The 20535-nt window shown below is 48.0% G+C and overlaps 1 long non-coding RNA gene across 2 annotated transcripts in view; it reads left to right on the top strand.

Annotated features, from left to right (window-relative positions):
* LOC133096464 (uncharacterized) overlaps nucleotides 1–16568 on the top strand; it is a 196216-nt gene extending 179648 nt beyond the window's left edge. Inside the window, exons 6-8 of one of the 2 annotated variants that reach the window (XR_009701781.1) lie at nucleotides 13767–13847; nucleotides 14456–14987; nucleotides 16337–16568. This is a non-coding gene — a long non-coding RNA (uncharacterized LOC133096464). Of the gene's footprint in view, nucleotides 1–13766; nucleotides 13848–14455; nucleotides 14988–15922; nucleotides 15949–16336 lie in introns of those variants that run through there. The other variant, XR_009701782.1, reaches the window with a different exon arrangement.
* The last annotated feature ends 3967 nt before the right edge of the window (nucleotides 16569–20535 follow it).

The raw sequence follows: 20535 nt of genomic DNA, 5'->3' as shown, positions 1-20535 counted from the left end.
CCTTCAGCTTGGTCCCTCCCTGCTCTGGAAGGTGTCCATCCCAGAGGTCTCAGGGACATGCTCGATGACCCCCGGAAGTGTCCGCGGCCCAGGCACCCAGGCTCTTAGGAGAGCTCTTGTCCCCCCAGAAGGCTGCCTGCCTTTCCTCTTCTGATGCTGTCACTTGTTGAGGGGAATAAACAAGGATATACAGCAAAAGCAGATTTTAGTGAAACCAGTAGTCGTATCAGGTGCCCCAAAGTGTGAGAATATGCCCACAGGACTATACAGTGACTTTAAACGGAACTGGGTTTAAACCGATGATCTGCCCGCCCTGCCGTGGGTCACACGTGCCAGTCTTGTGGCGGGAACACAGCCAGGCGGCAGGATTTAAACAAAAACCCTGGTCAGGGCTGCAAAGTGAAACCTGCGTTCTTGGCCCCCGAGGTTCTGGTGGTCCGCTGAGCGGTGGAGCTGTTTCCGCGGGCGGGGCGAGAGAGGCCCTTTTCTGACGTTAAACCTCCTCCCGTCTGGGCCTCCCTAGCGAGCAGCCTGGCGGCCTCCTGCTTGGCGAGTCCCCCCCGAGTCCCGTGTGGGAAGGGAGTGCTCCCCTGTGCTGCCCGTGAGGTCGGGGCAGGCGGCCACGCGTCCCTCCTCTTTCCTCCGCGCACCCTCGCTCTTTGAATCACCTCGCCCCCATTTTAGAAGAAATGAACTTCGAAGCTGGGGGGTGGGGTGAGGCCAGGAGGAAGAGAGTGCTGGGACGTGTTGTGTGAACACTGGTCCTGATCCTTTTTGTCTTTTACTACCTGTAGGGGCAGGTGGACGCGGAGAAGCTGCTGACAGGAAGGGCTGATTGATCTCAAGGTTATGGGTTACGCAACAGAGCAGAAGAGCTTTGAGGATGCAGGAGGAGGTCAGAGCAGCTTGTCCACAAGGCATTTTACGCAGAAGTTTCCCTTTATATAAGATCTTATTTGCTTGACTGTCATTAAGAATTCCTGTGCCCGCATTTAGCTGGATCTCTGGGGTGAGTCGTTATTGCCAGTCTGCAGTTAAAGTAAGTGATTTCCTTTAAAGGACTCTACTTCCAAAGTTTTCCTGAGATGCCAGGCTGAAGCAGGTACCCTTGGCGCCTGTGTTTGAATAGAATATCATTATATCCTAGTCTGTAAATTTGAACTCGAGTCTGTGAGAAAGAAAAAAAGAATATTCCGCCTTCTTTATCCAGTTACGAAGTGCAGGTAGACGGTGATGTAATAGATTCTGTGGACCAGGCTGTGCTGAGCTTGCGTCTGGGACAGGGACCAGACGGATGAGAGTAGAAGCAGAAGGTATTTTTATAGTCTGTCAGGGCTGCTCTGAGACACGGGTTCCTCCCCTACCGCAGTACTTCCCAGCGGGAGGTTCAGTGCCAGGCGCACTTGCTCTGGTTCACTTCACTTCTATATTATGCTTTCAAATATTCATGAGGCCTGGTGGGCTGCCGATTTGACGAAGCAGCTTTGAAACCCACACAATTCAGCTCGAGTCTGTGATATTGCTTAGGGGGCCTCTCAGAGGGCTCTGTGTCCCACCCAGGGACCAGTGCCTTCCCTCTGAGGTGTGGTTTTCTCTGGAAATCGGGGCCTGGGGACATAGTTCACTCTTTTTCTCTTTTCCTACATTGAGGTGATTCAGGCACGCGTGGAAGTTCTGATGCTGACATGACCTCTACAAGTAGGTTCTTAAAATTTGGGGTGAGCCGATTTTAACCACTAGCAATGGTAGATCAATTGAAAACTTCAGTGAGGTTATAAATCAAGTACAACCTGCAAAAAGTGATAAAAGGAAGGGATCCTGTCTGGAATATACCAGCTGTCTCTAGAATCACTTTTGCAAGCTGAAGGGCTTCTGTCTGTAGTAAGAAAAGTGTAGGTCAATTTCCATACAAGGTTTTTTGCCTCTTTGGTAAACTTCTGCTTGGCTGGTCGTTGTTTTGATTGAGGGCCGGTCCGTCTCTCTGGCCCTCTGAGCAAGTGGTGCCAGTAAGAGCACAGAAAGCACCACGTACTGTGTGGAGGAAGCACTGGGTGGGATTAGGAGACCGGATCCCTGTCTCTTCCATCCAATCCCCGCCCCCTCCCCAATATCCACGCCAGCCCGTGAGCACCAGTGACCCTGGGAGGTTCCCGGGCCTCTCCCTCTCCCTCTCGATAAGATGAGACAGGATATAACCTACAGGCCCTGAAGTCAGGCTACCTGGGTCTGCAGCCCGCTTCTGCCACTTGCTGGCTGTGTGACTCTGGGCACATTAACGTTACTTAATGTCTTGGTGCCTCAGTTTCCTAGTCTGTCAAATGGGAGTAGTACCCACCTCACAGGCTGCTGTGAGGCCTGAATGGGTTAAAGTGTGTGGAGTGCCTGCAAGGTGGTTTGCCTTTCTTGGGAAGGATCACAAACTCTGGTTCCAGTGATGGAGTCTCTGTTACTTTCTCCTACCTCTTCAGGCAAATAGACCTACGTGGTCACGAGAGCCAGTCAGAGCAAGTGACAACCCAGGAAGCCCGAGGGGCCCTGGGTTGGGGTCTTGGTGCCCTCTCTGTGCCTGCCTTCCTCCCCGGCTGCTTACACAGCAGCCCTCGCCTCCCCAGGAAAGGCTCAGCCCCACACAGAGCACAGGCCCCAGCAGCCCCCGCAGATAACTGCGCAGGGGGACACGGGGTCTCAGGTGGGCAGTGTCGCTGACCTGGGGACAGTGCCCCTGGGGCTGTCGAGGTCCCGGCAGCATGTGCCAGTTTCCTGCAGTTTCAAGGATCATTGTCAGACTGGATCATGGGGCCAAGCTCTTTACTAGCTGGTTCTCCTTGGTGAAAACTTAACTGAAAACTTTTCCTTCTCAGTCTGCGTTTTCAAACGCCCAACACACTTCTCTGAGGGCTTGGCTGGCTACCCTTCAGATATCCCAGTGAGAGACAAGACCACCAGTTTTCATGCTGCCCACACCTCTCCACCCCCCAAATCACCTGATACTCCATGCTTTCTACAGAGGTTCTCAGTGGGAGAAAAGTTATGTTTATGGGGCAAGTTCAGAGAGCTTGTGTCTCCTTTCCAGAATTTACTTGGTGGCTCTGCCCTATGTGGTGGAGAACCCCGTTCTCTTAAGTTTGGGTGGTTCCATCCAGCCTCCACCGGGAATTACATCTTTAAAGGCTGCCTGGGCAGGAGAGTCCAGGACTCCCTTGGGGATTGGCGAGGGGCATCTATGAATCCAAGGGGGGAGCTGAAGAGGTGAGCAACCGGGAAGAGAAAGCCAGGTCGAGGGCAGGTGAAGTTGTGCTGATTGCCTTGTAAGTCAAAAACCTGAAGTTTTGTCAGATCTCTGGGTAAGGAGAGAACCACCCTGAATAGAATAACAATGTCTTAAATCGACTACAAGGAACTAAGCTGAGAATGGTAGATATTCTTCATCACTCAAAATTGTTAGTCCAAAAGGCCTAGAAAAGGCCAGCCCCTTCTGGTGGTTAAAACCAAGTGCTCCCAGTTTTCTGCACAAAAACCTGGAAATTCTCTCCCAGCATCCTGGAGGGTCTGGCCATGGAATGGCTGTGTGAGGCTGCCCCCTTGGGGCCAGCATCAGCAGTGCGTGTGTAACCTGTTGATGGAGGCTCTCTGAAATAGTCATTTTAAAGGTCTTTTGAAAAGACTTTTCTCAGTCACTCTCTCTCTACACGTGTCACTCCATATCCAGGGCTTAACCATTCTGCTTTGTTATCTTTCTAATCCGTACTTTGCCCTCTTTGGACTCCAAGGTCACTACTTTCCAGTAAGCTCTTCCACTGGCCTCCCAACTGATCTTTTTAAAATGTAAATCTGATTGTCTTTCTCTTACTCAGAGCCCTTTAATGGCTCCTCCTTTTCCAGGTTCCAGTGCCTCTCTCAGAAGATCCCTGAAGCCCGCTTCTCTGCCCCGGACCACGTCTTTACCTGTGTTCCTCTCTTTTCCTCATCCGTTCATCTGCTGACACCTGTGCATTCTTAGGAGTTGTCTCGGGTATCACCTCCTCCAGGGAGCCCTCTGGATTACATTAGATAATGTGATGTAGTAAGAGGGAGGAGGGGAGGGAGAAAAAGTGAGCACACCGCGTTATAACCAAGTGCTTTTCTTCCCCTCCCACAAGACATAAGGTACCTGAGAGGGGAGACTTTTTTTCTCTGTGTCACAGTGTCCGGCATATCACTGTTGCTCACCACTATAGAGGGAATAAAGGGAGGCAGGATAAAAGCAGGCGAAGACCCAGATCACCGACTAATTCCCCTTGGGCGTGATAGAGCTCGGGAAAGAACTAAGCTAAGCTCCAGGCCCGAGAGTAAAGGCACAGCCAGTCAGTGCGGGTGAAGAGAAGTCCATCACCTCGCGGAGCAGGCCAGCTAACCTCTCCTTCCAGCCCGCCCTCCTGCTCCTCACTCAGAATGCTTCTGGGGAAGAGTCCAGACTCCATGGCAGGACCCACCCACCTATATTGCACACCTTTTTGATATGTGCCCTAAGTACCATCCAGAATTATTTGCTGATGGACTTAATTACTTATTTGACAGGCGGCAAGAGCACATTCTGAAGTGTCAATTAAGACCTGTGTTAAATCAACCGTACTTCAATTTAAAAAAAAAGAACAGGGAAGGAAAAAAAAAAGGCGTGTGTTTCTGACGGTCTGTGGGTATGAGGCACTGCGCTGGCCACTGTGGGCCAGCAGAGAGAAGGCATTGTTCTGTGCCTGCAAGGAGCTGATCTTCTAGCTGGGGAGAAGACAGAGCATGCAGGCCACGTTAGGGAACGAGATAGCAGATGTGAACGTGTCACAAGGCAGTGTGTGATTAATTGCCAAACAAAGAGCTCAAGAATGTGGTGGCCATTGAGCAAGATAATGTATGTCCAAGTGCCTCAGCCCTTCAGCACTCTTGACCCCAGCCAGCCCTGCCGTCCGCCTCTCTCACACCCTGTTGATCCACCTCATACAATGTAGGTACTCGGCCAGTGCAAAGCCCCTCACGCCCAGGCCCCGGCCCACCTCCCAGCCCCGTGTGCCCCGCAGCCCTTCAACCCAAAGCTGCAGAGATACCGAAGAGAACTCGCCGTCTTATTTCTGTAGCACCTGCCTTCCTTCCTTCCTTGTCCAACCTTGTCCCTCCGTTAAAACCCTCCTTTTCCTTCAAAATTCAGCCTAGAGTTCCTCCGTAAAGCCTGCTGAGTCTGCAGGCAGAGCTCCTTCCACGTGCTAGGTGGCGATGCTCACGTGCTTCTGTCCTGCGAGGGATGTAAACTGCTGCAGGGACAGTGTCTTTTCCCTTCATACTCGGAGCACCTGACATGCTGTCTGACGTGGAGCACACGTCCCTTAAATGTTTGTCGTTGACTGAAAGGACTTAACACGTTGGAAGGACTGAGTAAACATCGGTTGGCTTTGCACGGTTAAGATGTTAAGTGCTGTGAGTGCAGGAGAGGGTGACATGCCCGAGTGGTCCAGGGAGGCTCCGTAGAGTGAGAAGGGAATATTGAACTGAACCTTAGCGGTTTTGTACACCTAAAACTGGCAAAGAATGAGAAGGATCCCAGGTGGAGTAGCTCAGTGTCTGTGGCTGCTGGCAACCCACCCGGCCTCTCAAAACAAAAAAACAGACCAGAGGGAGGGAGCCCCGCAGAGTGGGGCGGTGGAGGCAGCCGATTTCAGTTGGAGCAGAGGGTTTACCTAAAGGAAGTCGAGAGAATGCCCTGGAGAAAGTTTGGACTTAGGCGGAGGAAAGACCTCAAAAGCAATGGGCTATCTTGCTGGCAGCGGACGCCCTTTGTTACTTTTGAAAACCGTGGTGACTTGATCAAAGTGGTGTTGAAAGTGGGAGCTGCCCTGTGGCCCTGCCTTCATTTTATACCGCAGCCAGAGGCCCAGGTGGTGACCAAGATGCTTAGCCCCCAGCTGTGAAGCCCCTCTACTACGCAGAGCCTCACCTGGAAAGGCTGGACTTTCTATAAACAAAGGTTTTCCTTCTGACGCTGCCCTTGACCTGGCTCTGAGCTGTTGATTCTTTGGGTCCATTCAGCTCTGTCCTGTCCTTCTACCCTCGTGACTGGCAATGACCCGGAAAGTGGCAGCACCCCTGCAGCAGGTGGCCTCCAGAGCTGAGTCACCGCCCTGGGAACGGTGCCCTGGCACACCGGGAGTTCTCCACCTCACCCGGCTCTGCAAGGCTCTCAAGGCACCGCCAGAGCTGCGGAGAAAGCTTTATGCATCTAGAGTGTCACCGAGCTGATAGGAAAGTGAAATAAAGGCAATTGAAGACCAAAAAGGAAACTGTCCTAATGGTAGTTTCTAGCTGGTATCTTTGGCAAAGTACAGAGTTTTTCCTCACAATTATACTTATGGGCTGTGGTTGTTTTATTTGAACGTACCAAAATTATCCATTTACGGATATCTTTAAGAATGGGATGAAGAGGATTTTAAAACGATGGTTTAAGATTCTGTTAGACCTTGTAAATTAAGAGAGCTTAAGGAATAAAATGATATGAAGAGATACCTTAAGCTGTCGATATTCTCGGAAATGAGCAAATGAGGTTTAGGGTTCTTTTAAGTTTTCTTTATCATTCATAGATACTCTGATGGCTGTTGTTTTTAAAAAATTATGGTGCTTTTAGTTCATCCCAGAGAAGATAAAAATGTAGTGTTGTTCTTGAAAGGAGGGTTGTTTTTTTGTTTGTTTTTGTTTTTGGTGTTTTTTTGTTTTGTTTTGTTTAAGTCTGGCTTATTTACTACACCAATGAATAGAGATGACCTCAGTCTAAAAAAACAAGTTAACCATAATCTCTCTCCTTGCCTGGCAAAATAAGCCTTTTTCAAGTAGCAAAAGAAGTGCAAGTCTGACTACCAAGTCATCATTTTAGCTGATTAGATTTTCCAAAAGACAAAACAGAAGGCCCTCTACATTTTCACAACTGAATAGCTCTTAGGAAATACTCCCAGCTTGCTCAGTTCCTATAAGGCCGTAACAAGTCTGGTGACAATTAATCAGACAGTTGCCTGAATGCGAATGCTCTGTGTGGTTAACTGTGCTGTGGCCACTGTGAGCTTTCAGAATCGGAGAAAACAGCACCACATCTCTTGCTTTTTGAGTATGCAGTTCTTTAACTTAAAAAAAAAAAAGCTTCATTTTTTAAACTTCACACATCGTGTGCCCAGCTAGCTATTCTCTACAGCTGAAGTGTCCCTGAAGGCAAAAACCCAGTCATTTTCTTGGGCAAATTGTCTTGAGCACTGGGTGTATGCACATGCTCTGACCACCCTGGGGCAGTTTTCAGCAGGGCCAGGGAACTCGCTACTTAGTTGCCAAAGATGCTGTGAGCTGTGACCAGGAAGTTGGGTTTTCTCTGTTATTATCTTGTTTACTTTCCATGAGCCACACAAAACTATGGATGGTCCAAAGTGTTCCCAGTTTCTCAAAGGCAGGAAGAATTAATGCAGCTTCTACTAGCAACCAGAGCCATATCCTGATTCCTACAACCTTTATGATCTCAGATCAATAAAGGCCAAATTGAAATGCATTTGGAAGTCAGAGGTCAGTTGATTCTAGAATCCATTCCAGTCTAAAGAATCTCTAGACTCACTGGATTTGAGCGTGCAGTTTGGAGAAAGGATTTTAAAAAGAGGGCAGCTTTATTCTTTATTTTTTGACCTGTGTTGGGAGGGAGAACTAATCTGCTTTGGGGGTGGAAGTTGCAAAAAAGCCAATCCCAGTGACCATACAGAAAGATTAATGAGCATTCGCCCCGGACTTGGCATGCCCGCCTGTAAGGAAGCCGGCAAAGGGTACCAGCCTGACAGCGTTGAAGCATCAGAGCGTCAGAAGGCTCTTGAGAAGCACTCAGGCCCTGAGGAGTTAAAAAGGCAGAGACAGCCAGTCAGCAAGTGCCCGTCTGGGCATGGATTTGTTTTTCCTGCCCTTCTGAAGTCAGAGCCAACATTCTTCATGGTTTTGAGTGATTCAGAATGTCTCTTTCTTGGCAGGGCCACTTTCCACTCATGGGCTGACGACTGAAGCCCCTTAGGTGCAGGCCAGAGTGGAGACCAGCCTCACACTTCATGTCACATCTTAGAATCATTTTAGAGCACAAGGGAAACTGTCACAGACAGCTGCTTGTTTCAGAGATGAGGAGACTGAACCAGGGGCCGTGGTCGGCCGGAGGTCACGGCGCGGGAAGGAGAGGCCGGTGGGAGCCGGGCCGCCCTCCTCTGTCCACACAGCTCGTGTCCCAGCCTGGCGGGAGAAGCTGCTGCCCTTGGATGATGCTTAGAAAATGGCTTAGGTCAGAAAGGAGAACCTCATTTGTACAGAATGAAACAAATCAGTTACTTACTTGTGTAGACAGCTTCCGCCCGACCTCCTTTGTCAGCCTGGTGAATTTATTAGCTCCTGGGCTTCCAGAAATAAGAATGATAGAATTTCTATCTATGTGCTGAAATGGGAGACTTGATAGACCCCTTTCTCCTTCTTTTTTTGGATGAGAATTAACTTATTTCACGCTGGTTCTTAATAAACAAACGTCGACTCCTTCCCACAGGAGACAGAATTGAGCAATGTTCTGAGAGCACACTGTGCTCCGTGGGGCACTGAGTGAATGTGATGTTCAGAAGATGCTCTAGAAGCTTGCACGTGTCTCCTGGGAATAGAGAGAAGGGCGGTGGAGATGGGGCAGGGGAGCCGCCGCTGGAGGAGCAGTGACTCACCCTCCCTGCTTGGCCAAGGACTGCAGGCCAGGCCTCGAGAAGCCCACGGGAAAGGACTCGGTTCCCCGTGAGCCCCGGCGTGAACCAGTGACCCCTGCTGGGCCCACGCGCCACCATGTCCTCCGACACCCCCCCCTCTCCACTTCCGTGTCCACAAGAGCTGCAGAGAAGGACATGCCAGGTCCCTAGCTCTCTGCCAGCGGCTTCCCCGATCCCCTAGGAGGACGATGTTGCCTGTCTTTGTATAAGGACAACACCCTGAACCAAGAGATGGATACAGTTACTCATCTGAGGAGGAAAACCCAGTCAAAGGAAGTTTCCCACCCAAGGCCTGGGGGGGGGGGGTGGGGGGCGCGGGGGGGGGGGCAAGTGCTGCAGGGTCCTTCCAGGTGGCGCGGAGGCAGCTGTTACGGATCGCTTTGTTGTGTTAACCGCACGATGATTGCGTTAACTAAACATGTCAGAAGTATCAGTGAAGCACATCCGACAAGATGTTTTCGTGGGAGGAGCCGTTCCGTAGTGCCAACAACAGTAAGTGCCGCCTTCCGTCCTCCCAGCCCTGGGAGACAGCGCGGAGGGCAGTCAGCTTGTGTTTTGCTTCTGAGCATGATTTTACGGGATGAATAACAACGTTTTCCTCCCCATCACCTATATTGTCTTCATTCTTAAGGTAGACAATATATTTTAAAGAGAGACGGGAAGAAGCGTTTGGCCGTGTCCCTGCCAGCTTTCCCGGGCATCGCGCTCCAGGGCGCTGGGCCGTCCCTCCACGTGCTGCACACAGAGGTGGCCACAGGGAAGGCCTGGGCGGTGGTTTAACTTACGTCTGCCTCGGATTTTTTAAGTACTGGCTTTATTTGTATGGGCTTAAAAAATTATAATCTAGCAAATGTTTCCAATTTAAGCCGTGGGTAAAATTTTCCTAGCAGAAAATTACACGGTAAGCTGGAGAAACGGAATAGAAAGCCGCACGGAGTTCTCCTTAAGGTTTTTGTATTCTCATGGGACTCGAAGGCGCCTCGGGCCTCGTGAGACGAAGGGACTGGGGCGGAGGGTGTGGAGCTGCCCCTCCCCGAGTGTCTTGCGCACCTGCAGAGAGCAGCATCTGAGCTGCGCAGGTGCTGCATCTCCAGCTGATGTAACCCAGCACCCCAGATGCCCGCATTCCCCACAGACGGGTACCCGCATACCCTATTCATCAAGTCATCCTGAGAAAGGGGCTCCCAGTCTCTCTGGGGAACCCAAAGGAACCGACCACCCTAGTATATTCTTGCCCACTCCTCTGTGGACGTGGAGGAAGCTAGGAGGCCCTGGGAAAGCTTATTATCCTGACCCCAAAATCTGGTGCCTCACCTGTGGGCCCCATAGCCCCTAGAGTTTCCCCTGTCCTAGAACCTAACCCACTGTCCAAAAAAACTGCCTGCTTGTCTGGACCCCTGCTAGCTTGCTGAGGCCATGAGGACTGGCGCCCTGTCTTGTTCACTTTGTGTCTCCAGCATAGTGCTTCCCACGTAAAATCCAACAAACATCTGTTTCTTCTGTTCTTCATAAATTTCGTGTGTTTTCTCATCTCCTGCCACCCCAGATCTCAGTTAACTTTCACTGTGTGAGTGTGCGCGTGTGGGGAATACATACGTGAGCTCACACTCACACACACACACACACCCCCTGACTGCAGTCCTGTGTTGCCTCAAATCCGTGGCAGTCTAATTTCCCAAAGGCCCCAAATGCAGTGGCATTCCCCCATTCTCACTGATTTCACCTCCCTGCTACGTTTAACAATGCTAGCATCCCCTCCCGGAAACCCTCCCGTTCTTCCACCTGCCCACGTCACGCCTGTGGAGCCCAGCTCAGGCCCCTTTCTGCTTCGAACCCCACCCTCCCCGCCCCCTCTAGCCAGCCCCACACTCACCCAGCCCTAAATGACTGCTGTGCTCTCCTCTGCGTGCACCCTGCAGCAACTTACCTGTTCTGTGTGTTAGACGTCATTCCACAGTTAGATTGTAAGGTCTTGTGCAAGTGCATCCACATCATCTCCTTACCTGGTTTTCTAGTGTCTAGCCCAGTGCCGGGCTCTTAGGAGGCAATCAGGAGGCCTGCTGATTGATTTTGAAGCATCTGTCTTTATCAGTAGTACTGAGAAGTGACTCGTGGCTCTGTAGCACTGCTGTTGTTAATCCCTCAATGAAAGACATGACTGTCCCAGCCCCTCCCTCGGACGTGGCCCTAAGTTGGCCCCCATACAGGCTGTTTTCCTTTGGAGCCCTTGTTACATCCTATCATCATCTGTTTATTTGTTTACTTACACTGGACTCACCTGCCTTGCTTGCTCTCGTGTCCTCTGAGCCTCATTCAGCTCCTGCTACGTTGTCATCTCGGTGAATCCGTGATGCGTGAATAGATGGTGGGACGTGGTTAGAATATCCTCATCCCAGTTTCAGATTGTATCTGTCTTGTCTTGTCTTGGACTCTCGACTCCTTGCTGCAACATCCCTTGGCTTATGTGCTACCCTTTCCCGCCAGAGAAGCCCCCAGACCCACAGGTTCTGTGTACTGATGGCCAATATTATTTCAGTCTTTCACACCAACTTTAACATATTGATTATAATGCCTTAGGAACTGTTATCCAGAATGTTAGATGAGCCACCCCCTCACGGGGAAACTTGGGGGTGACGGGGTTAGTTGACATTTATTGAAGGTCTGTGTACCTACCGTGTGTCTTATTTGAGTTAGTTATATTTTCACAACTCTGAGAATTAACATTATTATTTTCACTTTATAAATAAGAAACTAAAGCTCAAAAGGGTTAAACAGCGTGTCCAAGCTGTGTAACAAGTGACAGAGGGAAAATCTGAATCCTAGTCTTTCGGATCTCAAAGCTTATGCTGCTCGTCTCTCTGTTCCCAGTTAAATGGGCCATTAAATGGGAGGTTGCTTAATAGCACTTGAGGTTAAAAAGGCAGCGCATAAATACTAACTCAGATAAGCTAATGCTCATGAGGAAAGGCAGAGGTGAGGAGAAGATGCTCATTGGTAGGTTGATTCTAAGCAGGGATTGACAGAGGTCAGCTTCTAACACCTTAAAAGTTCAAAAGGGTGACCGCTGAGCACCTAAGAAGACCACCTTTGGGGGCTCTGTGACAGGGGGCTGTCAGTGGAGAGTGTAGGTTGACTCCTGACCCCCACCCCCACCCCGAGAAAGCAGCAGGAATCCCGTTAGCGAAGCGTGCTCACTGGCTTTCGCTCTCCCGTCTGGTGATGGGCTCAGTACGAGCCTCAGCACCATACTTAGATTAGAGCAACTGTGGAAGGCACAGACTTCCGGTGCTCATGGGAAGGGGGCAGGGCAGAGAAGTTATGGGAAGCTGAAAATGCCTCTGTCAAACTTATATCCTCATAGTTAAGAAACCTTAGCACCAACTCATACAGTTTTCTTGACCAGACCTTTCTGTGCTCTGGTCTCCCCAACTGCAGATGATGTCCGTGCATCTAAGTCTTAAGAGGCTGCAGGCACAGGTCCCAAGTTCCTCAAGAGACGTGACAGCAAGGATGGAAGAAGCATAGTGCAGAATTAGGCTTTATCACATGCTTTTACAAGAAAAGGTTAATTGAAGGAGGACTTGCCAGCAGCTTAAATGAACTATTCCAAATACTTTTCCCAAGACTGAAAAGCTCCCAGAAAACAGCAGACTGGCATTCCCCACAGTCTGATGCACGTCTCAGCCACTGTCAAAAAGGGAAAGAGCTCCTCCTCTCTGACTTGGGTCCTGTCCTCACTTTTATGATCAGACAATTTTGGAAACACACTATCATTTTATAACGTTGTTTAAATATTCCAGAATCGTGTGTGACTCCACGTCGGCTTGAATTGTGTGTGTTTACCCTGATAGATCTTCCTTCCCATGTGTACTTCTCCACTTGCTTGATTTTTTTTAGATTGATTTTTCTGTTGTAAGACAGTACTGAATATACCTGTTGTTTTTCTCAACCGTTTCTCTTACTGGTCAAGATCCTCTTGAATTTCAATCCCAACTCTGAAGAATCTTCCTAACATAGTGTGTCCCTGTTGTGACGGCATCTTGAAGCACCTGAGCACAGTCCGGCTCAGTAGCACTCGGCTGAAAGGTCACGCCTGTGAACCAGGTCTGACGCGTCCGCTGGTGAGCAAGCCTGCTCTCTGGCCTTGGCTGTGTTTAAGTTCCTCCTCCGAGGGGTTGTAATCATTAACTTAGACATTTCAATAGGCAGTCACTTGACAGGACAGACTTTCCTGCATGGCACTGCTGAGTCACTCAGCCTCTCGCTGGCTGAAACGTGAGCGTTTGAGAGCCAGGCCTCCCTAAGGAACCTTCCTTGGAGCTGCTCCGAAGCCCTCCCAGGAGCTGGGCAGGTCCCGTGTGCGGAAGACTCGAGCGTTCCCTCGAACAACCAGCTTTCAGGAACGAAGACCTCGACGACCTGGGCTCCCGCTCCTGTGATGTGGTGAAAGGTGCTTTCCACCTTTAAAGTTAGACCACAAAGGAGAGAGTGTCACCCGGATCCTGTTCTAGATTGTCCTCCGCCTGATTCCCAAGCAGGAAAAGGCCAAATTTACAGACTCGTGCTGCCCTCTGCTGGCCCTCTGGAGTCTGTGCCGCTGTGGCAGGAGGTTGCGAAACCAGTTTTGAAAATAGAAGCCGCCTGTGCAGGCTGCTTTCGTGCCTTTCTCTGTGACTGGAGGTGTAGGGTCCATACGGTGCTTTATTTCATAAGACGTCTAGCTGAACACACCTTGAGGGGCTATGAAATGCACGCAGCCACACCAGCTTCACACAGAGAGACCTCCAGCTTGAGGAGGCGTGTGCCGCTCGCTGGGCAGGAACTTTCCCGACCTGTGTGTCTTAAGCAGGAAAGAGAAGGTGCTCCTTTTTCCTTCTTCTAAAAAATTCATCTCTTTATCACACTGGTGGAGTAATGAGAGAAAACAACTGACTTTGTTTCCTCTGTCAACTCTGGGATATTTCCTAAGGGCTCATACTGTCCTTTAAATTCCAGGTGCTGATCTTCTGAACAAATGCCCCCTGAGGATTTCTGTGCCTGGAAAATATCTGTCTACAGATTTCTTTGACACCCTGTGTAAGTAGAGGCTTGTGCTCGAAAATCAGTCTCAAGGGAGCTTTGTTTTATTTTGTTCCTGGAGGATCCCCCAGTTAAGTTTTTTTAGGTGGTCATCAGTGTTTGATCTCGGATTTTTTTTCTCTGAAACACTCAACTTCCAATTTACTATCAGAAAAAGTCTATAACATGAACTTCTGCTTAAAATCAAGGGTATGGATCCCGTATTCAAGTCTCAGAATGGGAAGAGGAGAAGGCAGAAAATATTAAAACCACTCACTTCGGTCAGTTCAGTTGGAGATGCCATTCGTAGATCCGAGGGCATCTTTTCAGGATTTAGTATTCGTCAGACTCCTCTGTGGTTAACGTCTGTGGAATGTGCCCCATACAGCTCAGGGTGTGGGCGCGGGATCCGGGAGCCCTTCCGTTTGGGAGCCGTGACAGATCTCTTAGCCACATCTCTGCTTATAACAGGCTGAAGGAAAACCGATTTCTTATTTTTATCATTGTAACCATCATTTATTGAATGTGTACATGTGCTATTTCTAGTTCTACTTGCTTCTCCTTCTCTGTCTTAATTCTCACAACAACCTTACGTGGTAAGTCTTGTTATTACCCTGATTTCACAGGTGAGGAGACCGAGGCACAGAGTCAAGTAACTTCCCCCAGTTTGTGCGGGGAGTGAGTTCCAGAACTTGACGTTCCAGCCCCAGAAGTCTGCGTTGGACCATCCCACCGAACTGCCCCATAGAAACGGGCAGCTTTGGAGGAAGAGCTGGCGGGCTGTATTTGGAGACGGTGTTTTAGCACTGCCACAATCCCATGCGGGAGGGGGCTGCTGGACTTAAAAAGACTTGAGCTTGCTTAAGACTAGTAGGAAAACAAGGCTTTAGAGACGATGTGACTTGCTTAAGGTCACACTGCAAGTCAGAGTGTGGCGGAGGGTCTGGGGCCAAATCCTACCAGTTTCCAAGTTTTCTCCTTCCTCTTGGTTGTTAGGTGCCGCTTCTGCTGTTCGGGACCAAAGCTGGTTTCAGTGGTTTGCTCATGTGCTTTTTGACGAAACCCTGCACCTCAGAGCCCGTTTATGTTCAGAGGTCCACGTGGCCATGTGAAGATTGGCCGTCACAGTATCTATAAAGCACCAAGCAGCAAAGAATGGTGAGTAAGAGCCTGGGCCTGGAACCAAGCAGAGTGGAGTCTGAATCCTGGTCTTGCCATTCCTAAACTTTGTGACCAAGAGCAAGTCCTGTACCCTCGCTATATCTCTGTTCCTTCACCTGAAAAATGGAAATAACGCCACTAGCCTTGTAGGTGGTTGTGAATGATGAGAAAATGCATAGAAAGCACGTAGCACAGTGTTTGGCACAGAGTAAGTCTTCCAAAGATGGAAGCTGTTACGATTTATCAGAGTACCTTTCCATCCACTTCGCAGTTCATGTGGCCTTCACTCAAAAAGCACTGCAGCGTCCTGATCCGTCTAATAGAACAATATTTGTGTGTAGTGCTTTTTAAAAAATTACAGTTGTTGCCATATATGGAAATCCATATGCCTCTAAGAACCACTGCAGGATAGGAATTTGTATCTCCATTCTCTAGATTGGCATGCTAAGGCTCAGCAAAATTAAATGATTGCCCAAGATCCCATAGCTAGTCAACAGCACAGCCAGGACTTCAGCTTAGAGCCGGAGCTCCAGATCCTGCGCTCTTATTTATCTGCTTCCTGTAAGAAAGTATTCATTAAAGGCATGTAAGTCAACAGAGAACTACTTCCCACCGTACGATCCAGCACCTTCCAACCGATAACAGTTGCATCTTTAGCCTGGCCTGAATATTTGGGTTAGGACTCTTGTATCCTGAAGTCTGTAACGTTCTGAAGCTACCTTCTTTAAAGAAGCGTCATAGTCAGATGATGTCTCCTTGTGAAATATCCTCAAGCCCCAGGGGACGTTATCTTAATCCAGTTTGCTCGTGCAAGAACAGACTGGCATTTCACTTCAAGGAAGACAACGTGTTTCCACTGTTCCGCTTTTGCCACACAGGAGTTACCGGTGTGGCTTATTGATTCACATTTCAGGCTCTAACTTTCCTATCAGATCTGGAAGAAAAAAAACAGAGAATGGCAGCTTGCTCCAAAACAGCATGAAGTAAAGAATCGCAGGTGGGATTTTGAAATAGAAACGCATTCTTGTAGCCCGTGTGCTGAGAGACACCAAGGAGGGATTTTGTTCTTGAAAGGTGATCACTTTAATGTGGAGGTGGAGAGTTTAACAATGTTAAGTGTGTGTTCTGTGTGTAAGAAAGAGTTGTTAAAAAATAACATTCCTTTCAAACGATGCAGTACCTTAAAACTGTCAATGGTTAAAATAGAGACCCCCTGAGTTACAGAAGTTCAGCCCTGCCGTCTCCTGCCCTGAAAATACAGAACAATCAGGTTGATTGTTGGAGGTTGGAGGATGGGGAGGAGTGGAAACATGCTGATGTTTACTGAGTAAAATCTTTCCTTGCAGTTGACTGTCACTGAAAGACTCAACGAAGTAAGCAGATACCACGTGCTGTCGTCCTGTTTACCTATGTACGTCCTGGAAAGAGAATGAACGAGCCCCTGTTAATTTATCAACTGTTTTTTTTTTCACTTCCCTACTAGTGAACAATGCGATTTTTTTCTCTGTGTTAATTTGATAGCCAGTCTGCCCATGCAGACGGCTTTGCAGGAAACCGACCTCTTGCTGGACGATTAAACACAAACAGAGATCCAACTCAAGATCTCTAATTCACTGTATTTTGTTTAAGTCATTTCACAGTCACCAACTAAATACCTCAGTTTCCCCCCAAGGGCTTACAGACTTCAGAGAAGTATACTACGTGACTGATCCCTGTGCTAGTAATTACTCTTTGTCTGCTGAAAATGCCTCCTCGTGTGAAGAGACATACATGGGAAAGAATATATCCACCTTCATTCTTCTGCTGAATTTTTTGAAAAACATACTTAAAGGATAATACAGAAAACTTACCATATCTCTTTGCTTCTGCTCAGGTAACAGAACGGTATGGTGATATATATGTGTGTGTGTGTGTGTGTGTGTGTGTGTGTGTGTGTGTGTGTGTGTGTGTGTGTGTGTGTGTGTGTGTGTGTGTGTGCGCGCGCGCACGCGCGCGCATATATGTGCATGTGTGGGTGTGACATATATTTTATGTATGATCTTATTAGTCATAAGTAAAAGGAAGAAATTCACTCTTCAGGGAAACAAAAGAAAAACAACAAAACAAAAAAACTTCTAAGTGGCGGTAAGCAAAATCTGTAACTAGTCATTTGTAAAAAATAAACAGACCTTTTTGTTCTGGATTTTGAATTTTTTAACTAATGAGAACAATCTGGCTGCATCTTGCATACTTCAGTCATTGTTATTATCAACTACAATAGCATATCCAGAAGGATTCAGGGGACCCCTAAATTAATCACAAAATTTGTGAAATAGTTATTTGAGAGTGCCAGTGATTCTTGGCACTTTTTCAAGTTTAAATGCTTGACTTTACTATCCAGTTGAAATATTTAACTGCCTGTCACTTGACAAAATATGTGCATTTCTTTGCAGTTAGTGAGCTACTTTGATGAAGTTAGTGATTGCTGCCCAGCAATGATTGCTGCCCAGTTCTGCGGCCCATAGTGTTCTATTTCCTTATTTAAAGAGATGAAAAAACTAGCCTAGTAGTGGTAGGCACGTGCAGTGATGCTTTTCCATTGTGAAGGGTGAGTCTGTGTTGGGATCTCCTATTGAGGGGTAACTGGACAAGCCTGTCAGGGATAAGAATGGGAATCAGACCTGAGCTGAAGCCCCTCTCCCTCCATTGTAATTGCCTGTTCTTCCCACAGGCATTTGATGTATGAGGAAAGTTAAGAAAAGCTAAGTTTCTGTTAATTTATTTAAGCAAAGAAAGCAGAATAAGTGAACGGTACAGCCAAGATTAGAACCATTCTCACAAGGTGACGCTATCATGATAAAACCAAAAAAGGGTGGGGAAATGTTTTAGGTTAAAAGAAACCAAAGAGTCTTAATGAGTGAACCTCAACGGGATTTGGGGTTGAAAACAAGCCAACAAAACCACAAAAGAAATTTTTTTGCAGAAAGTGGGAAAAGCTGTGATATAGGGTACATGTTAGATGATGCTAAGAAATTGTTAATTTTCTTTGGTATGAATAAGATATTGTAACTATATAGAAGAATGGCCTTATTTTTTTAGGCCTGCTCAAGAAGTTAGGAAAACAATGTCAGGATGGTTGTTGATTTACTTTCAAATGATTCAGCAAAAAGTATACGTATGTTGTACATGTAGATAACATCACTAAAGCAAAGGTGGCAGAAATGAACAGTTATTGAATTTAGGTGGAAAAAATTTAGGAATACATTTATTGTCATTCAAAGTTAATGTATGTGTGAAATTTTTCATAACCATTTTAAAAAAAGAATGCATATCTCTTTAGTTAGGTGTCCCAGATACAGTAAGTATCTTCTTGAATCCCTAGAACCCTGAAGGGAACGGCAGTAAGCTTCCTAATAAAATGATATCAAGAACCATAATGGGAAGGAGAAAAGAACTGCAGCAAAAAATAATTTAAGGAGAACTGGGAGTGCAGTGAGTGGAGGGGAGTAGAATCTTAAGTAAAACCAACAAAAATCCTTTACTCATAGGTGCAATCTAAGGAATTCCATTCTGGAAAAAAACATTAGGATCTCATTAGCATCAATATATTACTTTGCCTCTGAGCTATTCCATTGTCCTCCTTAGACCCCCAAATCATAGTCATCCTTTGAATCAAACAAAATTATCTTCAAACGAAAGCACCAGATTTAGGGAAGCGTTTTCTTGAACTCATACCAGAGCGCCTGCTTACTTGGTACCATTTACATGTATGTTGTAGCACTTTGACTTATCCTGCACCTGGGCACTCTGACCCCTGGATCAGCTCTGGCCAATCTTTTCCCCAAGGAAAGGATTTCCCTGGACCTCCCAGCGGGAGTGAAGGAGTTGACGTGTGCCATTGCCTTTAAATGATGAAACTGAATCTTTGTCTGGGCAGCTCAAGAATAAAGAGTCACAGGCACACGCACCACCCCCCCGCCCCGCCCCGCATCAGATTTGGTGAGAACAGCACGTGCACAGAGATTTGCTAAAGCTCGATTTAGACCACAAAGTAAATACCTCACAGCGCAGTTTCAACTTTTTCCTTTCTAGGTTGTCTTATTTATTGTAAGAGAGCACTCTGAAGGAAGAACAGATCCTAAAGCTTCTTCAGGAAGCTGGTTTCACATGGTGGTTTAGATTTAAATAGTGATTGTCTAGCACCATTTGAAATCAGTGTTCTTGGGGGAGACCAGCTGCGCTGCCAGCGGCAAAAGGAACGAATGGGACCAGCCCTGAAGACTTTGAAAGCAAAGACCAGCCGGTGAGGAGAGCCCACCTAGCGCTGCCGCTGCAGCTGGTCCATCCTCCCCGCCGTCACCCACCCCCCAGCTCCCCGCCGCCAGCGGTGAGCAGCGGTGTTACAAACAACAGGTTAATTATGCGACGTCTCACTACTAGAACTTCACACTCATTTGTACAGTAAACCTTCTGTAGTACTTTTCCTGTAACACAGACTCCGTCGTGCATGGGTTAAAAGGCTGAGTGTATGGCGGATGTATTAATCTTTGGGCCCTTCCCAACCCTCGCATCCTCCTATGACCCCTTAGAGGATGACTGATTTCTTTTGGTGTTCAGAGTCAATATAATTTTCTAGCACCATCTGAAATCGGTTATAATGATTGGGGAAGAGCACCGTGCCGCCGATTGAGAAGAGAAAATGTATTGGTGACCTTTGCAGCCATAAATAAGAAACAAGAAAACAGAAATACCAAGGTGGTTTTTCTTCTTTCAGTTTTTGAGTTTCATTGCCCTGAATTACTTGTGTTTTTAATGATAATAAATGGTTAATTATTAGCATATTGCTAACGGTTGTATTTTAGAGGAATTCCACAGAATTTGTGGGGGATATTCGTTTTGATGCTGGATACCTAGGAAAAAGTGGGTGAAGTCGATGCCTCGGGTCACTTGAAAGGCGTAGAGCGGGAGTATATCCCGCTCCCAGTGAGGAGCTTGTAGACCTCACCTTCAGACGCTCCCCTGCCTCCGTGGAGTGGAGTGGATTCCGTGGTCCACCAGGCCCTCTTCTTACAGGCGGCGCCAGGCTCAGGTGGGCTGGAAGCCAAATCTGACAAGGCACGGGAGGAAACATGGCACAGACGACTAGGTTTCTGTGTCCAGGACACGACAAAAAGTTAACGTTTCCATTCGGTTTAGAAAGCAAGGTGAAGAAGGCCCCAGGTCACACTTGAACTACTTTCCTAAATTTTACCTTCTTACGCTGGAAGGGAAGTTGTTAGACCGAAAACAACGCCGGGTTTTCTAGGGCCGAGCAGGGGGGTGAAAAGGCTCAGGAGGGAGCTGTCTCAGCCAGCCCACCTCCCAGGGCTCCTCTGCCGCTTCTTTCTGCCCCAGGCACTGATTGAGCCGAAGGTCAGCCTGCCACCCCACCAGCTGTCTCCACGTGCCATCCTGCTGCATGGAAGGGGCACCTTCGGAAAGTCCAGGCCTTGTGCTTCCACTTTCCCTCCGGCCTGGAGCAGCTCCACAGCCTGACGTCAGGTGACAGCTCGCCCTGCTTCCCAAA

This window comes from Eubalaena glacialis, chromosome 8, assembly GCF_028564815.1.
Source record: "Eubalaena glacialis isolate mEubGla1 chromosome 8, mEubGla1.1.hap2.+ XY, whole genome shotgun sequence".
Classification (NCBI taxonomy): domain Eukaryota; kingdom Metazoa; phylum Chordata; class Mammalia; order Artiodactyla; family Balaenidae; genus Eubalaena; species Eubalaena glacialis.
The sequence above is the reverse complement of the archived record's forward strand: the minus strand, read 5'-3'. Positions and strand labels throughout refer to the sequence as shown.